The sequence below is a fragment of the Theropithecus gelada genome, chromosome 2 (genome assembly GCF_003255815.1).
Source record: "Theropithecus gelada isolate Dixy chromosome 2, Tgel_1.0, whole genome shotgun sequence".
Classification (NCBI taxonomy): Eukaryota; Metazoa; Chordata; class Mammalia; order Primates; family Cercopithecidae; genus Theropithecus; species Theropithecus gelada.
Window position 1 is genome coordinate 128018403 of NC_037669.1, and position 23082 is coordinate 128041484.

At 32.9% G+C, this 23082-nt stretch overlaps 1 non-coding gene across 1 annotated transcript; it reads left to right on the top strand.

Annotated features, from left to right (window-relative positions):
* Positions 1–1050: 1050 nt before the first annotated feature.
* Positions 1051–1112, top strand: LOC112619898. Its single transcript, XR_003118378.1, has one exon. It is a non-coding gene; the product is annotated as a U7 small nuclear RNA (small nuclear RNA).
* Positions 1113–23082: the final 21970 nt, after the last annotated feature.

Here is a 23082-nt window from a genome sequence, read left to right on the forward strand (position 1 = left end):
TTCTATGCAAATAAACTAGGAAATCTAGAAGAAATGGATAAATTCCTGAACACATAAACCCTCCCAAGACTAAACCAGGAAGAAGTCAAATCCCTGAAGAGACCAATAACAAGTTCTGAAATTGAGACAGTAATTAACAGCCTAACAACCAAAAAAAGCCCAGGACCAGATGGACTTACAGCCAAATTCTAGTAGAGGTACAAAGAGGAGCTGGCACCATTCCTTCTGAAACTCTTCCAAACAACAGAAAAATAGGGACTCCTCCCTAACTCATTTTTTGAGGCCATCATCATCCTGATAGCAAAACCTGGCAGAGATGAAAAAAAAAAAAAATTCAGGCCAATATCCCTGAAAGAACATCTATGGGAAAATCCTCAATAAAATACTGGCAAACTGAATTCAGCAGCACATCAAAAAAGCTTATCCAACATGATCAAGTTGGCTTCATCCTGAGGATGCAAGGCTGGTTCAACATATACAAATCAATAAACGTAATCCATCACATAAACAAAAGCAATGACAAAATTACATGATTATCTCAATAGATGCAAAAAAGACCTTTGATAAAATTCAACATCCTTTCATGTTAAAAATTCTAAATAAATGAGGTATTGATGGAACATATCTCAAAATAGTAAGAGTTATTTATGACAGACCTATAGCCAATATTATACTTAATGGGCAAAAGCTGGAAGCATTCCCTTTGAAAACCAGCCCAAGACAAGGATGCCCTCTCTCATCACTACTATTCAACACAGTATTGGAAGTTCTGGCCAGGGAAATCAGGCAAGAGAAATGACATGTATTCAAATAGGAAGAGAGGGAGTCGAATTGTCTCAGTTTGCAGATGACAGGATTGTATATTTAGAAAACCTCATTGACTCAGCCCAAAATCTTGTAAGCTGATAAGGAACTTCAGCGAAGTCTCAGGATACAAAATCAATGTTCAAAACTCAAGCATTTCTATACACCAGATCCTTCTATTTCAAAGTCTTGAAATAAGTGCCCTAGAAGCAGACTGATAAAAAAGACACAGCCTGAGTGTTATAGCTCTTTAATAGTTCTTTCACAATTTGTCTAGTAGGTTTTCCAGTTTTCACCAGAAAATCCCCCATGGAGAAAAAAATAAAAGGTAGACACAACCAAATGTTCTTTGAGGGTCAAACGTGATAAACCCTCAAAGAAATGTCTACCAGCAACCATTTCTGGAATATAGAAATATAGGCTGTAAGCTTATAGGCTGTAAGCTATATGCACAGATGAGAGGTTCAGCTCATATGTGGATCCAATAAAGACTATCCAGCTTTTTCAAATTTAGAGAGAAACATGCAAACAGAATCCTAAGAACATTTTACCAATAGCTGAGGTGTACCTTTTTCTCTCCTAGAGTTTAGATGGCTTCCTGATTTATAACAGCTTTGAATGTATTAAAGTTGACGTAACTAGCCACATTGAATCCTAATATAAAATGCTCCACAGTATCATCAACGTCAGACTAGCCCATATTCGGACCAGCCTTCTTTCTTATGTTTTTCGTTGCAAAGCACTTTTTTTTTTCAGTATAAGTCTCTGTGAGGTTTATCTTTAAATTGCATGTTTTGCTGTGAAGAGTTGAATCCATATTTTGATAATGTTCATTATTCCTTACATCATTCTGTGCCTGCTTAATTTCCAGATTTAATGAGAAAACAAAATGTATACATTTTAAAGTAAGTTCATTGTTACAAATACCATAATTAGTCCCAAGTTTCCTAAAGTTTCTATTTATTTTAATGTGTTGCATGAGTATTTTTTAAATGTCTTCCAGACACTGTGTTTACCTTCTGGTCAATTTAATTAAGCAAATGTTTACGAGCAAATTCTATATATCAGAAACTTTTCAGAATGTTTTTATTTCAACAAAATAATGTATATGATTCTAATCATTACCTTGTGGACAATTCTTCTGCAAATTTACAAGTGAGGTCCACATAGTTTCTTCACAATTTATGCTTTTATTCCTGTTCATTTCTCTCTCATCTGTGACTTCCTGAAAGCAATTATTGACACCCAAGTCCATGACTTCCTACCAAAAATAATGTAATTGGCTAAGACAAACATTATAGTGAGGTAAATCATTGCATTTTGAAAGTCAACCAGAAAGTGACCAGATCCAACTGGGTTACATAGAAAAAAATAGAAAATAACATTTTGAAATGAAAGTGAAACAAACTTCTAGTTACCTTATCATACATGGTAAAATAGGCTCTGGCATCAGTATTTTTTTTTGTTTGTTTGGGGGTTAGGAGTGAAAACATCTGCCTGTGCTACATATTGACCAGAGATATATTGCATTAGTAGCTTTCTGTTGCAAATTTTGTGACAATTTAAGCACCAGAAATCAATAGTTTAGTGTCTTTGAGAAATTGATGTCTTCCTGTCTTCCTTTCTTCCTCCCTCCCTTCCCCTTCCCATTCCCCTTCTTCTTCCTTCCTCCCTCCCTTCCCCTTCCCCTTCCCCTTCCCCTCCCCTTCCCCCCCCTCCCTCCCTCCCTCCCTCCCTCCCTCCCTTCCTTCCTTCCTTCCTTCCTTCCTTCCTTCCTTCCTTCCTTCCTTCCTTCCTTCCTTCCTTCGTTCCTTCCTCTCTCTCTCCTTCTCTCTCTCTCTCTCTCTCTCCCTCCCTTCTTTCTCTTGGGGATTGTTTGAAAAACTGATTCATAATTGTAACAAAAACTGATGGAATTGTGGTCAATATCAACTAAGAAGGTTATTTGCATCCAATCTCTGTAAACTATAGCTCATCATTTTAAGGTTAGTGATCTGTCAATAATCATTTTCCCTGGAATCTTGACTGTGTCTTCATAAACTTACAAAGTATAAATATAAAACTTCGAGAAATATTTTGAAAAAAATTTTGAAGACATAAATGATAAAATAATACCTCTTTACAAAGTTTAGCATTAAACCTTTTTAAAAAGTTTCAAACTATCTTTTTTTAATATTTGAAAGTTACTTAGAGGACATTATATATTATATTATATCTTTTGCTTTTAACACTTTTTATTTGGCTTTCATGTTAAAATATAATGTTCAAATAAATATTTGATTTTTTTCTTATAAATATTTCACTTTAATGTGTATGCCATCAGTTAGGGGAATATTTACCAAACCCAAAACTATACATGTATACTCTATAGGTAATTATGAAATAAAGAGATTTTGTTACTATTTAATGGTATCAGACTTACAGATTATTCTTCAGGCCCACAGTTCTCTTCCACAATTGGTGTGGAATGCTGCCCTTTCTCCATACTCATGGTAATTTAATTTTTCATACTCGTCTTCTCGTATTCATTCTAGAATACTTTCACTCTCTTCTCATACAGCATAGGAAATAATCAACAAAATGAAGAGAAAATGCATAGAATGGGAGAAAATATATGCAAACTACCCATCTGACAAGGAATTAATAACCAGAATATATAAGGGAATCAAACGACTCTATAGGAAAAAAATATATAATAATCTGATAAAAAATTGACAAAAGATTTGAATAGACATTTCTCAAAAGAAGACATACAAATGGTAAACATGCATGTGACAAGGGGCTCAACCTCATAATGAGAGAAATGCAAAAATCTACAATGAGATACTATCTTTCCCCAGTTGGAAAGGCTTACATCCAAAAGACAGGTAGGTAATAGCATACATTGGTAAGGATATGGAGAATAGGTGACCCTTGTACACTATTGGTGGGAATATAAGTCAGTACAACCACTATGGAGAACAGTATGGAGATTGCTCAAAAACCTAAAAATTGAGACCATATAATTCAGCTATCCCACCATTGGGTCTATACTCAAAATAAAGCAAATCAGTATATCAAATAAATATCTGCACACTCAGGTTTGTTGCAGCACTTACAATAGTTAAGAATTGGATGTAACCTAAGTGTCCATCAACAGATGAATGGATAAAGAAAATGTGGTACATATACACAATGGAGTAGTATTCAGCCATAAAAAAGAAGGGCATCCAGTCCATTGCAACAGCATGATTAGTACCTGAGATCATTATGTTACATAAAATAAACCAGGCACAGAAAAATGAACATTTTGTGTTCTCACTTATTTGGGGGTTTAAAAATCAAATCAGTTGAAACCATGAATATAGAGAGTAGAAGAACGGTTATCAGAGGCTGGAAATGGTGCTGGATGTTGGAGGGAGAGGTGGGAATAATTAATGGTTACAAAAAAGTAGAAAAAATCAATAAGACCTACTGTTTGATAGCACAATAGGGTGTTTATATTGAATAATAACTTAATTGTATATTTTCAAATAACTGAAATAATGTAATTGGATTATTTGTATCTCAAAGTATAAATGCTTGAAGGGATGCATACCCCATTCTCCATGATGTATTTATTTCAAATTACATGGCTGTATCAAAACATCTCATGTATCCTGTAAATACATACACCCACTATGTACCCACACATTATTTTTAAAGTAAATAAATAAAAACAGAAAAATGTAGGAAAACAGAATGGCCACGTTATATCAAAAAGTATGCTGATATAGCTATATTTACATTTTTCTTTTTTTTTGAGACAGTCTCACTTTGTTACCCAGGCTGGAGTGCAGTGGCACGATCTTGGCTCACTGTAACCTCCGCCTCCCGGGTTGAAGCAATTCTCCTGCCTCAGCCTCCCGAATAGCTGGGACTACAGGTGCCTGCCACCATATATGGCTAATTTTTGTAGTTTTAGTACAGACAGGATTTCGCCATATTGGTCACGCTGGTCTTGAACTCCTGATCTTGTGATCCACCCTCCTTGGCCTCCAAAAGTGCTGGGATTACAGGCATGAGCCATCGCACCTGGCCTATATTTACATTTTTTTAAAATAATATTCTGGGTTAACAAAATTATTAGGGATAAACACACATTATATCATTTAGAAATGCATAATTTCAACAATTAAAAATATGAGATGCCCAAATTGATGCACAGTATAAAATGTTTTTTTAGATGTAATAGTATGAAATTTAGCTGAAAAGTACAGAAATTGTCAAAACCTCAATAAGCCAAATATGTTCACATAGCTCTTATTCACAGATAAAGTATTGAAAACATCTAAATAACATATTAACTAGCCTGAGCTAATAAATATTTATATAAAATTTCCCAAATTGGTGTATATTATATACCCATTCATGTTTAATAAGAACACATTATGGCCGGGCGCGGTGGCTCACGCCTGTAATCCCAGCACTTTGGGAGGCGGAGGCAGGCGAAATCACGAGGTCAGGAGATCAAGATCATCCTGACTAACACGGTGAGACCTCCTCTCTACTAAAAATACAAAAATTAGCCAGGCGTGGTGGAGGGTGCCTGCAGTCCCAGCTACTCCGGAGGCTGAGGCAGGAGAATGGCGTGAACCCGGGAGGCGGAGCTTGCAGTGAGCCGAGATCGCGCCACTGCACTCCAGCCTGGGCGACAGTGTGATACGCCACCTCAATAAATAAATAAATAAATAAATAAAAATTAAAAAATAAGCATTATTTAACTCCTATAAAAAGAACATATACTGAATTTGAAAATACAAATCTACACATTTTTTTAAATTATTTAAATTAGAATTAACTGAAAATCAAATAATTACAAAATCATGCTTCATTCAATTTATAAACGAAGTTACTGAAATCTGTTACAAATTAAACAATTAAAGTTTACAAGTAATATGAATGAACCTGGAATAGCAGCTAACTCATTTTATGAAACATTACTTTAATGTCAAACAAACCATTGCAATTCAAGAAATTATAGACCAATGTTCCGAATAAACATAGATGGAAATATTCTTAACAAACTGTGTTTGAAATTTTAATTTAACGATATACAAAAGAATAAGTACGTCATCAACAAGTAAGTTTTATCCCAGGAATACAGTACTGAGTGTGCATTAAAATTTAAACAATGTATTCCTCCATTTTAGAAGACTAAAAAGAGAAAAAAAGCTAGAAGTAGAAAAACATTTGCCATAAGCCAACATCTTTTAACAGAAATTTATAAAAATATGTATTAGCCAATAAAAAAAGAGAAAACTTCATGGACTTGTTAAAGAACATCTGTGAAAAATCTAGACTTAACAAAATGCTTTCTCTCAAAGATAAGAAACACAATAAGAATGTCTAATGTTGTCATTTCCATTCAACATTATACTGAAAACTCTAGCCAATCCAATAAAATAAACAAGTAAAATTAATCTACATTGAAAATAAATAAATAAATAAATAAATTTGTCTTTATTTGTAGAAGACACAATTATTTATATAAAAAAAATCTTATGACGTGTGCAAAAATGCTGCTAGAACTAATAAGTGAAATAGTAAGGGTGCAGTATAGAAGATTGTTATACAAAATAAACTGTATTACTACATTGTAGTATATTTGGATTGATTCCAGTTTGGGGTCATACAATTAAACTGTGTTAAACATTAGTTAACATGTTTTTTAATCATTTCACTCTCCAATATGACTTCATGGTAATTACTTAGGATGAAATGGCAAAATATTCCAGATTGAAAAAAGTTACAATATCATTGGAAATTTTTAATACTTTGAAATACATAATTATGTGTATTAACTGCTCAATATAACTGCAAAGCATTGCTTAAGTAATGGACAAATACCATACAGCAGGTGCCTTGGTCAGAGGCAATGCTGTGTGGAATACCATGATGGTGGATAAGGCATTCTGTGAGTCCACAGATGGTAGTCTTGGCAGAAGCATTGGCTGCAGAATAGGCAAGCCCATACCTAGAGTTAATATCTATTTCAATGAGGACAAACCTCTTCCCTTTCCATGATGGAGGAAGTCTAGAAGGAAACAGGAGTATTGGGGGTGGCTGCTGAGGAGAATCAACATTATCTTGCCTGGCAACTGCCTCAGGGGAAACCATCACTGCTGCCTCAGGCAGTTCAGGGTTTATCTCCTCAGACAAAGATGGAAATCTGATGGCAGCATGGGTCAGGGAGGGGATGTTGTGACTACAGGGGATGGGGAAGTTGTTTCTTCAGGCAAAAAAGGTTCACCAGAGTTTACAAATGCAGTGTCCCCATTTTCATTGGTGTCCTCCCACAATTTCCCATCCCAAGTTGCAGGGTTCCATTCTTTTCCAATCAATACCCTCACTTCAACAATAGACACCTGGCAAGGCTGTGCATGCACTTTTTGTTGCAGGTCAGTCACTCGCATGATGAGAACTTGTGTCTGTGTTTCACAATCTCAGCTCTTTCTCTACTGGAGATAAGACCCTCACTCTGGGCAATTGTAGCAAATTTGAGGCTCAGTATCTGCTTCTGAAGCTGGGAGATAGAATCTCTGAGTTCATAATTTTCTTTCATCACTTTGTCCAGTGAACTTAGAAGCAGCCAACCAGCTTCATTATGTTCCTTAGTTCTCCACATAGGGACAAATTAAGATATACACCAAGTATATTGATTAAAACACTCAATATTGTTAACATATCAACTATCTCATATTTAACTGTGGGTTCAGTGCAATTCGAAACAAAACTATGTAAGATTTTTCATTTTAATATAAATTGATTCTTAAATTTATATAGAAATGCAAAGGATTTAGATGAGTCCAAAAATTCAAAGAATGTGTTTGGAAGATCACCATACCTAATTTCAACAAATACAGGTTTGGTTTTTTTCTAGAGAAGTTGCAAAGACAATTCAATAAAGAAACTATATATTCAAATATGTGAATATGTTTTCATAGGAAATAATAGGAAAGTAAGTAGTCCAACTTGAATACTCAGCAAAAATTTATATATTCACCAAAGAAGACATACAGATATCAAAGAAGTATTCAAATATATGGTCAACATCATCACACACTGGGGAATAAAAAATATGATCCAAAATATATATCAATATCAATATATAAGAATGACTGAAATTAAAAAAATCTTCTTATACATGGTGGTGACAATAATGAGAAAATGGAACTCATACAATGTGAGTGTAAAATGGTTGAAACACTTTTAAAACCAGTTTTGTGCTCTTAAAAAGTTAATCCTACAGCTTTCATGTGAATCTGCTATTTCATTCCAGGTAATTACAGTAAAGTCATATTGGAAAGTGAAATGAAAGGAAAGAAATATAAACTAATGTTCAGCACAGTTTAATTGTGTAACCAAAAACTGGAGACAATCCAAGTACCCATCAACCAATGAATAGGCAATCAAAATGGGTTACATGCAAACAATATTACTATGGGTTATATTAAACAATATTATTATGCAATAAAAAAACAACTATTGATACATGCAATTACATGACATTGATGGCTCTCAGAATAATTATTTTGAGTAAAGCATGCCAGACACACACACACACACACACACACAGGCATGTGTGTAACTTGTGTGTGTGTGTGTATATATATATATGCAGGCTATATATATATGCATGCAGAATATATATATATACACATATATATACACACATACATATCCTTATCTTATTTTCCCTTACTTTTTAAAAATCTCTCTCTCTCTCTCTATATATATATATATATGTATATACACACACACACATAAAAATTCTAAAAAATTCAGCTTTTCTATAGTGACAGAAAGCAGATCAGTTGTGCCTGGGTATTACATGAGCCAGAAGACTGAGAGAACAGAAAGAAAAGAACTACAGTGGGGCCAGAGGAAACTTGGAAAATTAACAGGTATCCTTCAGATGGTAAAGGTCTCATAAATGTATACATATGTTAAAATTTATCACATTGGATGTTTTAACTATGTTCATTTTACTACATATTATATTATATATATATATATATCTTAATAAATCTGGTAAAAACTAGCTGAAGAAAATGTTGTCATGGCACATAATAGAAGAGAAAGTTTTTAAAATAGTAGTTTAAATAAAACTCTCAAAAAGAAAACTAGAGAACATTTTCTGATATTTATAATTAGTAAAATTAAAATGCATGATGTTTTATTCTACATTTCCTGATTTTTCCTTTTATAGAAAAAGTAGTATGGGAAAGATATGGTTTATAGTAATTTTATTAGCTAGACTACACAGTTTATTCCTTTTCTCTTTTTAATGTATCCCTCCACAAAATTTAGATAGGCAGCAGAGAGCAATTATATTTCAAAGATTTTTCTATACCTATGTTCTAGAAGATATACATGAGACAGAATGTCATGCATAGGAATTGCTATACCATAGATTAATTTCATCTTATATGAAGTCTAAAATGAACTTCTATGAAAAATATCAGGGTATGGAAACTTAAGTTTCACACATTGACTAATTGTAAATATGTATGGACAGAATAAGATAAAATAAAATACGAGAAATGCAACATTTATGCAAGGAATACATTTATGAATACCATATAATGCAATCTTGCATAATCCAACATTACTTCAAAGGTAAGTATAAAGTAGAAAACTATATTTTCAGATCTCTAGAGCTTTTAGCATTTTTAATATGATAAATACATATGAAAACAATACAATGTAGAATTTAATTATAGTTTTACTTACTATAATTTAACATTTTAAAAATCTAAAAGTTTATTTTTAAAATATTCTGAAAAGTTATAAAGTCACAAAACATATTATATGTGCCAAATTGAAGTTATCACCCCACGTGACATTTAAAGGTCACATATTCCCTTATTTAAAAATATCTAATAGGGTTTTGCTTTTCTCTGAGAATTCCTTTGAATGTATACATGTAGCATTTCTCATGCCAGTATTGGACTTCAGTTCATAAATGGACTTTCTCCTTTAAAAAGTGTGAACAGCTGCTAAAAATTAGACACTAATTCGGAATTAGTAGCATCATTTAAAATTAACAATTAGCAGTCTAGTTGTCTTTGCTCCTTGGTACATCATAGCTTTTACAGCCATGGCATTATTTTTTTTCTATTTTCCCCCCTTAACTTAGATGGATTATGGCCACATTTACAAATTTAGAAGAATAACTCTTTCAATGTTAGCTTTTATTTTCTTTTGATTGTCACTACTAGTCACAAAGAGCTTTCTATTAAAAATGTAGAATGATATCAGCAACATGGCAGAATAGGAAGTTCTTGAGTACTCCTCCTTCAATGGACACAAAGGGTAAACACCTACATAAGGATCCTTTCACTGAGAGTCAAAATCTAGTTGAAAGACTTGTACAGTAAATGACTGGGAAAATATTCAAATCAAAATGCATAGGGAAAACACTGAGAATGATGGCTTATGCCTGTAATCCCAGCACTTTGGGAGGCTGAGGCAGATCACATGAGGCCAGGAGTTGGAGACAAGCCTGGCCAACATGGCAAAACCACATCTCTGCCCCAAAATACAATAATTAGCTGGGCATGGTGGTGCATGTTTGTAATTCCAGCTACTCAGGAAGCTGAGGCACGAAAATTGCTTGAACCAGAGAGGTGGAGGTTGCAGTGGATCAAGATCATGCCACTGTACTCTAGCCTGAGTGATAGAGTGAAACTCTGTCTACCCCCATTCAAAAAAAATGCATAGGGAAAGTGAAAATGCACTTGAGTACAAATCAAATCTTTAGCACAATGCCTTACAATCAGAGAAGAAAACCCAACTCCCAACTTCTTCCTGTGAGGGGAGGGATCTGTACTACACATATAGTTTATACCACTCCAACTTTTATGGTACCCGACAGAGAGTTTGGCTCTTAAGTCACCTTTCTTAAGGAGAAGAAGGGAGTGTACCAAAGAATTTTCCTGAAATACAAAGAATGGAGCTGGGGCTAGGGGGCAAGTTGAACTGCAGTTTCAGCAGCCATAGACTCTATGATTATTCTGGCTTTCAACTTCTTTCTGGAAAGGTTAGGATGTACACTTTTTCTGCTCTTCTTTCTGGTCGTGACTCAAAAAAGCCTGAACCTGGGAGGCTATATAGAAAATAAATACATAAATTAGCTTCCTCAAGCCTAAACAGGAGGGCACTATTTTTATCTTCTTCTTTAGCTTGCTGCAGTGGTAACCCCAGCCTAGAAGTCTCCCTCTGGAAGGAGAATGTGAGACCTCAATGAAGCTGAAAAGGAGGATGGGCACTCCCTGTGACTTCTTCACTGGAATGCTCCAGTGATAAATCCAGGCTGCAGATTCTTCCTAGGAGGAGGTTGTGTGGCCTTTGCAAAGCTGAATAGGAGAGTAGGCACTCCCCACACCTTCCTCTCTGGCTTGTTTCGGTGAAAAAGCTGGGTCTGCAAACTCTTTGTGATAGAAGTTTCTGCACACATCAAGTACCCATGGTTATAGCCCCAACTCAAGGTTCTGGCTACTAAGTCACTTAACCTTGGAAGTTGATGGGCTCTAAATTCCTGAGTCTCCTAGGGCAGAGAGAACAAAAGGTGATTTTTAAACTTGCACAAGTCTATGGCTGTTATTCCATGCTCTTTTTCCATGGCATTAGCCATGGATCATCTCCTTGGCCTAAGGTGAGTAAGAGGTAGATAAAATTTAGTCCTCAGCTTCTGTACAAGAAAGGAAGAAGCTGGAACACATATCTAACCTTCCAACTTTCCAGGTGCTGCCTGAGAGACTGGCTTCTATTTTAATTATCACACCCATTTCAATGCAATAACACAACTTGGCACATAGTAATCTCCTGAAAGTCACTAAGAGTAAAGACAGTGGGTGGAAAAATCACAAATAATTGAGAGAAACCTGGAATCTCTGGCAGGGCTGATTGTGAAGGAATATCTCCTACATGAGGCTAACATAACCAGACTTGGAGAAGTAGTTGTCTTATCTAATATACAGAAACCAATACATAGTGCCAATAAAAATGAAGGAACAGGAAAATTAAGAAATAGAAAAATATCTTCCAAATAAAAGCATATAATAAGTCTCCAGAAGCCAACCCTAAGGATATGGAGATATATGATGCACTGGAGAGGGAATTCAAAACAAGAAACAAAATTGCTCACCAAGGTTAGGAGACCAGCGCACAAACAAGAATTTCAGCAAAGAGATAAATAATGTTTCAAAAAGTACAGAACAGAAAACATACAGCTAAAAATACAATAACAACACTCAAAAATGTAATGGAGGAATTCAATGGCAGACCAGAGAAGTGAAAGAAAGAATTAGGAAACTTGCAGATAGGTCATTGAAAACCACCCATTCTGAGGAATAAAAAGAAAAAAAAATGAATAAAAAAGACAGGATAGTTTTACCATAAAGTGAGATAATACACACATTGCTGTAATTCCTAAGAGAAAAAAGAAGCAGAAAGGGACAGAAAACATAACCAAAGAAATAATGGCAGAAAACTTCTTCAGCCCAAGAAAGAAACTATATTCCAGACCTAGGAAGTTTAACAGATACAAACAGGATGCATCCGAAAAGACACATTCAGAGAGAAATGATAATCATATTGTCAAAAATAAAGACACAGAGAGAGCTCCTTGAGAGCAACAAGGGAAATCAACTCGTTATATACAAGGGAATCTCCGATAAGACTAACTTAGGATTTTTTAGCAGACAACTTACAGACCAGAAGGGAGTGAGATGATGTGTTTAAAAATCCGAAAGAAAAAAAAATGTTAAACAAAAATAATATAATCAGAAATACTGTTCTTCAAATATATAGGGGACATAAATACTTTATCAGAAAAACAAAATCTGGGGAAATTTATTACCACCAAATCTGTCTTATAAAAAAATAGCAAGGGAGCTCTTCAAGCCAAAGGAAAATGTTGCTAATTAGTAACATGCAAATATGTGTGTATAAAAGTCATTGGCAAAAGTAAATATATAGTCAACTCAAAGAACTGTAACATGGAAAGGGAAAATTAATGGTGGTATGAAAATCAGTTATATTTATAATGTGAAGATTCAAACACAAAACCATTAATAAAAATTATATCTATGATAATGTTAATAGATAAAAATTATTAAAAATGTAAATTATGACATTATAAACATATGTGGGGCAGGAATAGTAAAAATGTAGAGTTTGTGTAAATTGTCAATCTTTTTATCAGCTGGAAGTAGCCTGATATAATTGTAAGATGTTTTATGTAAGCCTTATAGTGATCACAAAATAAAATCTCACAGTAGATACAGAAAAGATACAAATAAATGATTCACTGCATACCACTACTCAGAAAATCATCAAATCACTAAAGACAGTAAGAGAGGAAGAGAGGAAGAAAAGGTCTACAAATCAATTAGAAAACAAGTAACAAAATGGTAGTAGTAGTAACTCCTTACCTATCAATAATCACTTTGAATTTAAATGGGTTTAATTCTGTAATCAAGAGACATACTCCAGTGGACGAATGGACTTTTAAAAATTCCAATTACATGCTGCCTACAGGAGACTTATTTCATTTTTAAGGGCATATGTAAATTGAAAGCAAAGGGATGAAAAAAGATTTCATCCAAATGAAAACCAAAAGAGAGTAGGGATAGTAATACTTACATTAGATAAAATAGGCTTTAAATTAAAAACTGTAAAATGAGACTAGAAAGATGATTATACAGTGATAAAGAGGTCAATTGATTAGGGGGATATAACAATACAAATATATACACACTCCACATTGGAGCACCTAGACATATAAAGCAAATATTTAAAGATTGATTCAATACAATCATAGCTGCAGACTTCTATACGTCTATTCAACAGTGACCTCATCTAGTCAGAAACTGAATATGGAAACATTCAACTTAAACTACACTTTAGACCAAATTAACCTAGCAGACATATATTGAACATTCTACCCCAAAGCATAGAATATACATTATTCTCTAACGTACATGGAACACAGACCACAAACAAGTCCAAATAAAAATAAAATATTTAAATCATATCTACTATCTTTTCCAACCACAGTGGTATAAAACTAGAAATCAATAGCAGGAGAAATATTGGAAAATTCACAATATGTGGAAAATAAAATGCTACCCTGAACAACCAATGAGTCAAGAAAGAAACTAAAAGAAAAATGAATAACAAAACTGTTTACTTGGGTCTTTTTTCTCTTGTTCTTTGTTATTCTAGCCAAAGGTTTGTCAATTATTTTATCTTTTCAGAAATTCACTTTTAGTTTCATTGATCTTTCTATTACTTTTCTAGTCTCCATTTTATTTGCTTTTGCTCTGATCTTTTAAAAATTTTTCCCTTCTAGTAAGCTTGAGCTTAATTTGTTCTTTTCCTAGTTATTTGAGTGTAAAGTTAGGTTGTTTATATGAGTTCTTTCCACTTTTTTTGGCATTGATTGCTACCAACTTTTCTAAGAGTACTATTTTTGTTTCATCACAAAAGTTTGGGTATGTTGTGTTTCTATTTGTGTTTTCTTAAGATATTTTTAAGTAAAAGAGCTCAGACTTCCTATTTTAAACTTACTGTGAAGCAAAAGTAAACTAGACAGTGTGGTACTGGCATAAGGATAGACATATGTGTCTGGTTCTTTTCCTTTCCTTTTTTGTTCAGACTCTTTATTTTCTTCTATTTTGAAATGCCTTATAATTTATGTTGCTGTTGTTATTTAAATCCAGATACAGTGTATTAGTTAATAAGATCTGAGGTAAATAATACTAGAGTTTGAAGATTTAATCTAACTAGGGGTTAAATGTTTTCTGTTAAATTTTTAATATTTTCTGTTGCCGTAGGTGACAGAAGCTTAAAATTCCTCTGGTGTCTTTATTTTTGCTCTTATTCTTCACTTGGGTTTTCCTAAGTCCTCCTCCTCAAAAAAAGGCTTTTGCTTGCAAATGTTTCAGCTATAATCTATTGCTATTATTTTAAAACTTATTAGTGTGGTAGTAATCTGTAGGGAGAGGAATGTCCTATAATTTTCCAAGTAAATCAAATTCTTGAGCCTGTGTCTCTGAGCTGTGACCTTCTCAAGTGATTCCAAGTGATATACATGGTTTTCCTCCCTTGTTTGAAATATGAAAACTAGAGGAACAGGAGTAGGATTAATGCCACTCTTCCTGAGGAAAAGACTTTGAAATAAGTCTTCTGTTCCAAAGAGTATGCCTTTGCTATCTCGAATAGTTTGGAACTGTTTCACAGTTGATACTCTTTTCTTCCCCTTGCCAGAACTGTGAGGGCAATCTCCCTCAAATATTTTTGATAAGAACTTAGTGGGGTAACTGAAGTTAAAATAACCAAATGTTGAAACTTCCTAAGACTAAATCATCTGCAATTTTCTCAGTCTCATATCAGTTCACACTAGCCTCTAGCAATGCATCTAAATGGTCCCACCAGCTCATGGCTCCAGTACCTTATGCTCCAGAAAAGCAGATCTCAGCTCTTATTTCTATGTCTCCAAATTTGGGGGAGGCACAGGGTGTTAAATTTGTCCCACCATCTCAGTTCTCCAATGAGTCCTAGAAAAGCAATTGAATATAAGTGAATATAATTTTTCTTTCAACCGTATGTAGTTGATTTCCTTATTCACTACTTCATTAGCATATACTATTGTTTCAGTATGTATTACTGTTTCTGTAGGACTTTTACGAGTGCCTTGTGTCAGAACTATACATTTTCTTCTATTTCTAATAAGTTGAGAGTTTATTTATGATCACAAATGGATTTTATTCAATGCACTTATGGCATTTATTGAGATGATTACATGATTGCTTAAAATTTATTGGCACAGAAAATTATATTGCTTTTCAATTTTAAGCCATTCTTACATTTCTTGCAAAATGTCAAATGATTATTAGGTAGTTTGCTTTTTATCTACCATAAACTTAACTTGATAGCATTTTATGTATATAGATACAAGAGATATTAACACAAACATATACATATTTACAAGAGCTATAACCTCATCATTATTTTATCTTATATCTTAGTTTTTATATAAAACATATATTTTCTTCATAAAAATTAAATGAAAAGTGTTCTAACTTTTTATATTTTCTGGCAGATTGTAAATTAGTGATATTTCTCCTTTGAATGTTTTGAAGAATTTGTAAGTAAACCATCTGATCCTAGAATTGATTTTATAAGAGTGTTTCAAATTACAAATTCAGTTTCTTAGGTTCATATAGGAATCTTGACATTTTCATATACACATAGGACTATTTTTATGTTATTATTAGGGTTTTTCTCAGTGTTTCATAAAAGTTGCCTTTATCATCTAAATTGTCAGACTAATTGACAAAAAGTTATTTTCTACAATTGCCTAACTGTACTCTAAATAAATTTAGTATCCATACATAGAATTTTTTAAAGTTGTGATATTATTAATCTATATTTTTCTCATTAGTTTTCTAGTCTTTTTAGAAATTGTATTGGTTTGCTCTGGTCTTTCATTTAAAAATTTTTAGTTCTTCTCATTTTATATCTATATTTTGTTTCACAAGTTTCTTCATCGTATTTATTTCCTGTATTTTGCTTTATTTACATATAACTTACATTTTGTTATGTATATTTGGGAAATCTATGTCATTACTTTTCAACCTTTTGCTGATAATATTTTATTTAATGACATTAAAAATCTTATGATTGTTGCTTTCCTAAATCTAGTAAATATTGTTATTTTATCAATTTACTCATTTTTTAATAAAATGTACTGTTATTTACCCTTTGATTTATTGTTCAGAGTGTCATTTAATTTTCAAACTTCTGGAAATTTTCTAATTAACTTTTTGTTATTGAATTTGATTTAATTTTAAAGTCAGCAGGAAATTATATGTCATGTCTTCTAAAATTGCTGTAACCTTTTTATGACTCAGGATATAATCTATTTTGGTAAATAGATTTGGTCAATAAATAGATTTGGTAAATAAATGACACATGGTTCTTTGAAAAGCATTTGCATGCTATATACTTCAATGAAATCTGTTGTTTATTGAGGTTACTTACTAAATCTAACTTTTTTAAAATAGTCTCACTTGAAAAAGATTTTTAAGAATAACAAAAGATGTTGGTAGATTTGTCTTTATTTCAAATTCTAATTTAGTTTATCTTTAAATACTGTATTATATAGGACAACTATCTTATTAATTGCACACTTAGAATTCTTACTCATTCCTGTTGAAAAGATCCTTTTATAATTACAATCTTTGTCCCTCGTGCTGTATTTTTCCTTAAGGTTTACTTTATCTCCTTAACGTAGCTATACGTACCTATAGCTCTTTTAGGAAGTATTTGAAAGGTTTCTCATACTTATACTTTCAAACATTTTGTGTTCTGACATTTGAAAATTGCTTTTGAAGAAAAATAGGATATAATTAATCTTTTCTCTTTATTTAGATTTACCATCTTTATTTTATTGGTATGTATGGAACTTTCTGTTAAATGTAATTACTTCTATAATTTAATTTAAACCCAGTGGTTCGATAGTAAATATTTAACAAGTGCGTCTTTTTTAAGTCAAAGATGGTGAAAAAATGAGTATTTTTCCCTAGGACACTGTGTTCCAGCCATACCTTTTTTATCCTTACTATCATTGCTTTCTCCCAAGTATCTGGGGACAAAAGATTGAGACTTGGTAATTCTTCTGCTCTTATTTGAGGTCTCCTTAGAGAATCCTCTTTCCCATTCTTTGTTGCGAGAATTGTTTGCAAAAGCTTTCCCAAGCACTGGGCCCATCACCTGAAGGATATTATGTTCACAGTCCACTCCTTGTGGGTTGTGTTTGCATTAAGAGGAAAATTAAGGCCGGGCGCAGTGGCTCACGCTTGTAATCCCGCACTTTGGGAGGCCGAGGCGGGCGGATCACGAGCTCAGGAGATCGAGACCATCCTGGCTAACATGGTGAAACCCCATCTCTACTAAAAATCCAAAAAATTAGCCAGGCGTAGTGGCGGGCGCCTGTGGTCCCAGGTACTCCGGGGGCTGAGGCAGGAGAATGGCGTGAACCCGGGAGGCGGAGTTTGCAGTGAGCAAAGACACTACACTCTAGCCTGGGCGACAGAGCGAGACTCCGAGTCGAAACAAAACAAAACAAAACAAAACAAAAAGAAAGGAAAATTCAAAGCTATCTGAGACTAATATTTTGTTGAACTATGTTGTGGTGAGTTCTGGAGGCTATAGAAAAATTACCGTAGACTAGGTGGCTTAAACAACAAATATTTCTCACAGTTCTGAAGGCTAGGACATACAAGATTAAGGTGCTAGAAAAGTCAACGCCTGGTGAGAGTCTATTTTATGTTTTGCCATCTTATTGTATCATCACATGATAGACAGCAGAGAGACAGGAAACAAACTCTCTTCTGTCTCTTCTTATGAGGACACAAATCCATCCTCATAACCTAATTACATCCCAAAGTCCTCATTTTCCAATACTATACCATTGGAGAGAGATTAGTGTTTCAACATATGAATTTGGGAGGAGGAAATGCAAACATTCCTTCCGTAACAGACTAAAATTCCCTTAATCTTTGATAACTCTATTACATTTGCATGATTTTGTTTTTGCTGAGCACTTCCATCACCATGAATTTTTCTATTGCATTCTTGAGATTGAGATGTGTTACTGGTTATTTTTTAATCTCTTCTGAATCGGTCTTCTCTTATTGATTGTACTAAGCATTTACTTTTTTGCCTAATTTATTTAAAAATTAAGTAGAAATAGAGTGAAAATTTATTTTTGTCATCTTCAGCTTAGATAAACAAATAGGGTTCAAATTTTTCCCTTCACATACTGTGCAAAATTAGCTTGATACACTCTTCATATTACACAAACCTTTAACAATAATTGAATTTTATAATCAACGAATCTGGAAACAGCATTTAGCATATAACTATATTCTTTAGAAAAAAGACCAGTTTATATTTAGAACTTCGTGTAATATATAGAAGATATAATATACCTTCTATACTTTTTTTCTTTCTTCATATTCTCATGGAAACCTCAAAGAGGTCGGTAAGCCACAGGACTTGCTCTATGGCCAGAATGGTAGTACAAAACAGAGATTAAGAATATAAATTATTATTCAAAGTTTTGTGAGTACCTACTATGGTCTATTTTCTATTTTTTTGTGTCAACTTGGACAAATTGATATTTCTTTACCTTACTTTTTAAAAAATGTATACATGTCACATTTGAAACAGATCTAAGGTTGCCTATTTTTCTTTTTTACATTTAGATTTTACATATAAATAAACTGAATTTAAAATGTAAATACTAAATTTTGGAATATTTATACATACTACTGTATTTCTTATTTAAATTTTAAAGAAAAACTAGATCCAGTGTGGTGACTAGCACCTGTAAACTCAACACTTTGGGAAGCCAAGTCAGGTGAATCACTTGAGGTCAGGAGTTCGAGACCAGCATCACCAACATGATGAAACTCCGTCTTTACTAAAAATATAAAAATTACTGGGCATGGTGGCATGCACCTGTGGTCCCAGCTGATCAGGGGACTGAGATTGGAGAGTCACTGGAACCCAGGAGGCAGAGGTTGCAGTGAGCTGAGATCACGGTACTGCACTCCAGCCTTGGCAACAGAATAAGTGAGACTCCATCTCAAAATTAATAAATAAATTAATTAATTTTAAAGAATGACTGATATAAAACTTTCACATGTTGAAGCTACCAGTAACTCTCGCCTCTGAACACCAGAGGGTTCAAATGTTTTAGCATGATGTAAACCACAATTAACAACAACAACAAAACCCAGTGAATTTAATACATTAAAATAGTAATTAGACATGTTTGATCACATAAGCTGCACTTCAGAAATCTGACTGATGAGTAATTCAGTAATTCAACGATGTCATGTCCCTTGTATCTTTGCACTGGCATTCTGTGTATAAGTTTTATTTTCAGATGCTTCCCATAGTAAGGAAAATATAGATACAATAATTCTAGATAACACAAATATGACAATTCCACATCTATGCATAAATCAGAGATTGGCTGAGAATAAAATTTCCAAAATGTTCTTGAATTATTACCCTTGTGAATGGAATGGGCACAGAAGATTCAATAATAAGATCAATGAAGTGTTTATTACAATGAAAATATATATTGTGATATATATATATTGCATTCTCTGCATATGCCACAGAAAACAACAACAAAAACTTTTCATGACTGATAGAAACTTTGTTGTTAAAAAGTATCATACATGTTGTTATAGGTATAATTTTTTGAATTCATGAAGTCATATTCAAGTGTAGATGTAACTATATGGATGAGTAGTAGTAGTTTACAGAATGTTATTTTTAAATTTCCTTTTGATTCCTTGTAGAAGTTTATTATGAAAATATATTTAAAATTACAGAGTTTAAAATATTAATACTAGAGGAAATGCTAGAAATAAAATTATTCAGCCACTTATTTTGTGAACATAATGAATCCACTTATTTTGTGAACATAATGAGTGTCTTATATATGCAATGGTCTAAATAATTATAAATATAGTGAGCTACTATAAATAGTTAGATATTTAACTTAAACTTTCTGTCTCTGCATGGCAACAGCAAGTGCTGTCTACTTAGACTTAGACAGAAGATTCAATATTGATAATCTATTAGTTATATTGAATAGGGTTTGCACAGAATAAAAACATAGAAACTTGTTTCTAATTATAAACTCTAACAAATAAAAATTCTGATAGTACAACACCAAAATGTAACACACTTATTGTTTACGTGTACTAATTATTCCCAAAGATCTAGTATCAAACATTTGCATGAAAGGACATAATTATAAGCTCAGTAAATATTAATACAATACAGCCATATTTAGAAAATGAATTTTTAATTATGATTCACATCTTTATATAGCAATATTTAGAGAAGTGAGTAAGTGAGTAAAAGACGAAGGACTTCACTCTTGTAACAGAAACTTCACACATTTTTTGTTGGAATATGAAGAAAAAATACTAAACAAACATGATTAGGATGATTTTCAGAAAAATTATAGTGTAAAACAGTTCCCATATGTGTATAAATGTAGAATGTTGATATCAGAAAGAATTAAATTTCTATAAATGATGTATTAAGCAACAGATCTAAGGGCCATGTTAAAAAACTGCATGCGTTTTCCTACAACATCTATCAAAAATGTAATAAGCCATTTTAAGTAGTATGATGAAAGCACTTTTCATTGCATACTTCTTGATTTGCATTTCACAAAAACTTCATATTTCTGGGAATGTGTGGGCTGGTTTGCCAAAGAATAAAGTAATATGTTAATTAAATTGAAATGACAACTGTAAGAAACTGTAAAGACAGGTTTAGGTTAACGTAAAAAATGAAATATACGTAAGTATTTTTAAATCTGATTTCTTACTAAAAGTGATATGAGGTATGCAATGACAACAATTATTATAAATGAGAATAAACAAACAACTTGGTATATTTTTGTTTTTTCATGTAAGAAAGTAAATTACCTTACTCTACTAAGAAAGAAATTTCTTTATTCTTTCTTAAACATGTACATTTTCTTAGTCTTAAGTAGAATGTGAAAATATCAAATCACAATAAATATTATCAGATTTACCAATAGGACATGAGTGATTAAAAAATACTGTAATGCTAAAAATAAAATAATTACACATATACACACATGCACACATGTAGCTATTTACTTACATTTATGTGGATATATATATCTTGATACTTTACAGAAGTACTAAGAATGTTCAAATGTTAAAAAATAATCAATCATTCCATGGAAATGAAAAATCTAAACTCAAATAACATTTAGAGATTTTAAACGATACAACTCACTTTAGCATTTCTTGTAGGGCATTGCATTGAAAAGGAAGTGGGACAATGGCAACCAAATGTTTGCTTGATTTCTACAGCTTCTTAACTTGTTACAAGATTTCTCACAATGCTATTTTGGTTGTTAATGTTGTTTATCCAGTGTTTCTGTGGCAGAGCAAAGACTAGAAGCTTTCTACCTTGCCTCCTTGCTGATGTCACACACTCTATAAAAGTATTTTATACAATAATGTAAGAACACTTTTAAATCTAAAAATAAATCTTTAGTCAGCACATGATATTATGAAGGAAAACTCACCATAAGGCAGACAGCAAATATAAATGAGCTAAGTTAACTATAGTTAAGACAGTTGGGAATCCTAAAATAGAATGAGGGAAATGGGAAGTGGCACATATAAAGATAAACAGTTACATAAATGAAACCAAATTACATTAAACAAAAAGGAAAGGAGATATGTGATTTGTAGGAAGATTTCAGAGAACGCGTAGAGCTGTCAGTTTTAGGAATTCTGATGAACAGTAGAGGAAGGCTCTCCCAGAATATCTTGGGTTCTTGGTTATTGTACAGACAGGCTACATTTTTAGAGAAATGTTGTTCTAGTCCTAAAGTTAAGGCACCTCGTGACTCACTAAAAAAATTAATTGATTAATTACAAATCAAGCTTCAGCAGGATCAACTTCACCCATTAGTAAATTTACTACCTGACTATAAAAACAAACCAAACAAGACCCCCAAAACCGTTGAGATTCCTCAAAAAATGATGATAAAATCTAGAATTTCTACTTTTCCAAATGTCCAGGACACAATTACCATTTACTAGACATGCTGAGAAGCAGAAAAATGTGATACATAATTAGAAAATAATATCACAAACATGTTCAAGGACTTAAAGAAAATATGGGATTATAAGGAATGAATATACATCAAATTGTAGGAAATTAAGCTATAAACATAAGCACATAAAATTTTAGAACTGAAATGTACAATACTTGGAGTGAAAACTACAATAGACGGAAGTACAATTATATTTGAAATGGCAAAAGAAATGTTTAATCTGGGATGAAGATGAATCAGTAGAAAGTATTCAATCTCTATATCAAGGAGATGAAACATTTAAGAAAAAAATCAAGACCTCAATAAACCATTGAATAATATTAAGTATCAAACTGCATAAAATTTAAACCTCAGAAATAGAAAAAGTTCAATCTTATATTTGAGCAAATAATGATTAAACACTTTACATATTTGTTTAAAAACATAAACTAAAGCCGGGTGCGGTGGTTCACGCCTATAATCCTAGCACTTTGGGAGGCCAAGGTGGGAGGATCACGAGGTCAGGAGACTGAGATCATCCTGACCAACTTGGTGAAACCCCATCTCTACTA